Source organism: Acromyrmex echinatior, unplaced genomic scaffold (assembly GCF_024713525.1).
Source record: "Acromyrmex echinatior isolate Ae372 unplaced genomic scaffold, ASM2471352v2 Scaffold31, whole genome shotgun sequence".
Classification (NCBI taxonomy): domain Eukaryota; kingdom Metazoa; phylum Arthropoda; class Insecta; order Hymenoptera; family Formicidae; genus Acromyrmex; species Acromyrmex echinatior.
This window is the reverse complement of record NW_028259065.1, coordinates 1-5000: the sequence shown is the minus strand read 5'-3', so window position 1 is coordinate 5000 and position 5000 is coordinate 1. Positions and strand designations below refer to the sequence as shown.

The window sequence follows — 5000 nt, the reverse complement described above, 5'->3', positions numbered from 1 at the left end:
ATATAATTATAAGGATGATTAATATAATTATAAGGAAGATGTCAATATAATTTTATAATTAACAAATCAAAAAGCCTTTATATGTGCCTTTATATGCAATATACAAATAATTTTTTATTTATCTATTAAAGTGATTCGGTATTCTTACTATAGTTATTGGAATACATGTTAAATTTTGGGTCGACTTTTGTCGCCTACTTTTCCCTCGCCGCCACCGCTCAATGCTCGACGGCTGAGCTGCACTGGATGTGTATCTCAGGAGCGTTGCACTAAGAAATATGCTGCGTACTTTATAGCAAATTATTAATCCTTTACTTTCCTTAGTCTTCTGTGATGTCTTCTTTATTCAACATGCCTTCTTTATTTACATGTTGAATAAAGAAGACATCAGGGAGTTATTGAAGTTGAGTAATTCCAGTTTAAAATTACGCATCTCGTTCTATATCGACTCTTATTAGTCTTAAATTGATATTATCAGTATTCTATATTAAAAGATATTACATTTTGTGGCACATAAGCGCGGTCAGTAGCTCATTGAAAGAAAACCGAATGTATCAATGTAATGTATAAAAGTAATAAAGTAAATATTTTAAAAGTACATAATATTTAGTAAAATGTATATACTTATTAATGTTCAATCACTATTATTAAGAAAATAACAATTATGTAGGAAGGAAAATATTTTTATGATAATTTTCATGCTAAAATGTTGTCATGATAATTTTCATATTGGAAGGTATGATAGCAGCATGTTTCTTATACCGTGACGCTCCTGAGATGCACGTCCGCGCGCGATCCAGCGGTTCAGCCGTCGACTGTTGAGCGGTTGTAAAGGAAAAATAGGCAGCACTTCAGAAATTGGCTCGAAATGTGTAACTAATTCTGAGCACACTGAAGTACACATATAATTTCCATAATTCTATAAAAATATATTTGGAGTAATATATTCATTAATAACGTTATTTGTTTACAAAAAAAATTTAAAAAAGGAAAAAGCAGGATTGAACATAGGATCCTCAACATTCTGATCTCGCATCTAACGCCCGAGACCACGCTGAGTTTTTGCAGATCGCCTCTATGAACGTGGTACATAAAATACAAATCGTAAACTATATCTCGTTAACTATCACGTTTTGAAATCATTTTTGCTATTAATGAGAAAGGTATATGATTAACTCTTTCACTTATAATATCGTGTGATACTCATGATAAAAAACTTGGGCCAAACATAAATATCATTAATGAGAGCCGTGGTGCGTCTATCGGACCAAACATAAACAACATATTCCAGGCTGTTAATTATAGCACGCGCCATCGTAACTTAAATCATAGGGCAAAGGATTAATATAATTTAACAAAAATTATTATGTATTATCTAGAATGTCTCTTTCCTCCTTATGATACACGCCAAATGGCCGAGATCGTCGAGAAAATATTTTCGGTCGCTAGAAACAAGTGATCACAGAGAGGACAGAGACAGACTCATTGTTTTGCTAGAAACCAGAGCCCAGTTCGGCGTGTCCGCGCGGAGACTCACCGATTACAATCGAAGCTTCTATCCGTTTTTATTTTTTCTCTGTCTCGCTCTATCGAAATAACAGAAATTGAAAGAATTTTAAATCACGAACATGTTTGCCAATTCTCCGTTTTTTTTTTGACAGACTTCGCTTTCTTGGACTAATATTCAATACTACAGCAGATGTGAAAATCACCAATTTTTGTCGTCTGCTAGAGTATTAAATATTAGTCCAAGCAACCGAAGTCTGGCAAAAAAAAACGAAGAGCTGGCAACCGTGTTTGTGAATTAAAATTTTTTCATTTTCTTTTTATTAAATTATATTAATCATATATCTTTCTCATTAACGTAGCAAAAATGCAAATGCAAAAATGATTTCAAAACATAAACATTAATGAGATATACAATAGTTTAAGACTTTCCGTGCGCTATATGTACCGTGTTTGTCGAGATCATCCACAAGAACTCAGCGGTCTCGGGCGTTGGGTGAAAGATCAGAATATTGAAGATCTTATGTTCGATCCTGCTTTTTCCTTTTTTCATAATTTTTTTTTTAATAAATAATAAACCTATTACTCCAAATATACTTTTTATAAAATTACAGAAATTATATACGTGTACTTCAATGTGCTCGAAATTAGTTGCGCTTTTCGGGCCGATTTCTGAAATGCTGCCTATTTTTCCTTCACAACCGCTTGACGCTTGACGGCTGAACCGCTCACGCGCGGACGTGCATCTCAAGAACGTCACAGTATAAGGAACAGTATGTTGCAACCATACCTTCCAGCAAATTGTCATGAAAATAAAATAAAATAAAATAAAATATTTTCCTTTCTACATAATATTGTATTTTCTTAATAATGGTGATTGAACATTATAATAACTTAATGCATTTTACTGAATGTAATGTATTTTTAAAATATTACTTTATTATTTTTATGATACATTCAGTTTCAAAGGGCTACTAATCACATTTTTGCGCCACAGAATATAATATAGAATTTTAGTTTACCGCGTCATATATCTGGCCATCTATTTGTATTTCTTTTTGAGTGGAATAAACCTGGAGAATGCATTTAAATGATGTATCAATAATAGAACTTCAAAGATAATAGAGAGTTTTTACAATAACGTAGATTTAAATACGGTGAACGCCTTTTCTTAATTAGTCGCTAAGGAGAAGATAATGTGACCATGATATCGGTTATGTATCTTTTTTCTTAGAGTGAAAAATAAAAATTTTTTGTATGTATGTGTATATATATTATATTATATATATATGTATATATATATATATATGCATACATATGTATATCGTTTTGCATGACCCTGTATGTGTCAGAAAACAACGGCGTTATACGAGTCAATCAGTATGACCTGTAACCAGTATGACCTGTAACCCGCGTTCATAGTATCATTGCCGCGCAAGAACTGTCAATTCAGTGTAGTGTAGTAATGTTTTACACACAACCATATATATATATGTATGTGTGTGTGTGTGTGTGTGTGTGTGTGTGTGTGTGTGTGTGTATATTTATATACTGTTTTGTGTCCACAAAATAGAAAAAAATGTAGTAGCAAAATATTGTCTACCTTTGGTAAGAGAAGGTTATGGATGCTTTCTAACAAGCGACTCAGTACAATACAGTATCTCATTCTTGTATTGGCGAACAAGATTGTAATGATGCACCTGTGTCTTTTGTTGAAAGGCACTCTAGAAGGTCAAAATTGCTTATTGTGATGTGTGTTTCTTGTTGGAAGGCACCCTATAAAGCCAGCATGGAAAAGGTTAGCATCTTTATGTCATTCGTGAAAATATCACTTTTATTTATCATACAAATGATATAGTTATAACAATAATTTGCGCTTTGTTTAATTAGATCCAATGTCAGCGTTCATCGTAGGCTGACTATTTTTAATTTACTGTCAGAGGCGTTTATCGTGCTTTTGCTAGTTACAGACAAATGTCAGAGGCGTTCATCGTGGGCTGACTATTTTCAATTTACTGTCAGAGGTGTTAATCGTGAGCTGGCTACTTATAACAAAATGCCACAGCCGTAAATCGTGCTTTGGCTAGTTATAGATAAATGTCAGACGCCTTCATCATGGATTGACTATTTTTAATTCACTGGCAGAGGCATTCGAATATCAAATTTGATGAAATACAATTACGGAATCAACTTGTAGAATTTTGCGTCTGCAATTAAAGAAATGTGAATAGCATTGTCATGATGGAATCAAAAGCTGATTGCTTGATATGATAGAAACAAAGAAACTAATGAAGAAAAAAAAAGACTGAATATCAGTAAACAGCTTCTTTGAAACCTTATAACTTTTGTCTGAAACGTTTTTTCTAAAAACGTTATGTAATGGCTTTATAGCACAAGAATGGCCGTAATTCAATCATAGAAGAGAACGTGAATCATAGGTCGACATATTATATTTTGGCGTACTATGCATGCCGATACAAGTATAATTTACATTTCTTTACGATTATAGTTATAGTCACCTTTATGTTCAGCTATTAAATCTTTTTGGACACCCTATATAATATATACGTTATACATATATATATATATTACATACACAGTGCGACAAATATATTCCCGGACACGAACCACATCTCAGCAACCAATGGCGACATCTGTGCGTTCAAACATGCATTTAAAGGTTGAACATTTTGCTATCATCTGTCAAAGTTTCATTCATTTTGGTTGACATATAACGAAGATATGACAGTTCATGTTAAACAAGATTTTGGTCGAGGTAGAAATTTTAATATGGAACAAAGAGCAGTGATTAAATTTAACGCAAAACTTGGTAAAAGTGCATCAGAAACATTCCGATCGATGCAACAAGTTTACGGCAGTCAATGTCTAGGTCGTACAGCTGTTTTTGAATGGCATAAGCGTTTTTTGGAAGGCAGAGAGACCTTTGAAGATGACAAAAAATCAGGACGGCCAATTTTGGTTCGAACACCCGAAATGATCGAATGAGTACGTGATTTTGTTGCAAACTATCGCAATGCATCACTAAAAATTATGGAGGAGGCTTTAAATATCAGTAGAGAAACGATTCGAACCATATTACATGAAGATTTGGGTAAAACGAAGGTTTGTGCGAAGTTTGTTCCACACACATTAAGAAGCGATCAAAAATCAGCGAGAATCAATTATTCCAGAGACATCGTTGCAGCCGCAGAAAATAATCCAAACTTCCTAAAATCAATTGTTACGGGTGATGAAACATGGTTCTTTCAATATGATCCAGAAACTAAGCGTCAAAGTGCGGAATGGAAGTCAAAAAATTCACCACAAGCAAAAAAAGTACGAAGTTCCATCAAAAATCAAGACAATGCTCATCACATTCTTTGATAGTAAAGGTATTATCCACAAAGAGTTTGTTCCAACTAGCCAAACAATTACTGGTGCATATTATCTAGAAGTTTTAAAGCGATTGATGGGAATTCATCGTATTTGCCCCG

The 5000-nt window shown here is 33.5% G+C and overlaps 1 long non-coding RNA gene across 1 annotated transcript in view; it reads left to right on the top strand.

Annotated features, from left to right (window-relative positions):
* The window catches only part of LOC147906448 (uncharacterized), a 5261-nt gene extending 289 nt beyond the window's left edge, over nucleotides 1-4972 (top strand). Inside the window, exons 1-2 of the long non-coding RNA XR_015548403.1 lie at nucleotides 1-4629; nucleotides 4698-4972. The exon at nucleotides 1-4629 is cut by the window's left edge and continues 289 nt beyond it. This is a non-coding gene — a long non-coding RNA (uncharacterized LOC147906448). The remainder of the gene's footprint in view (nucleotides 4630-4697) is intronic.
* The last annotated feature ends 28 nt before the right edge of the window (nucleotides 4973-5000 follow it).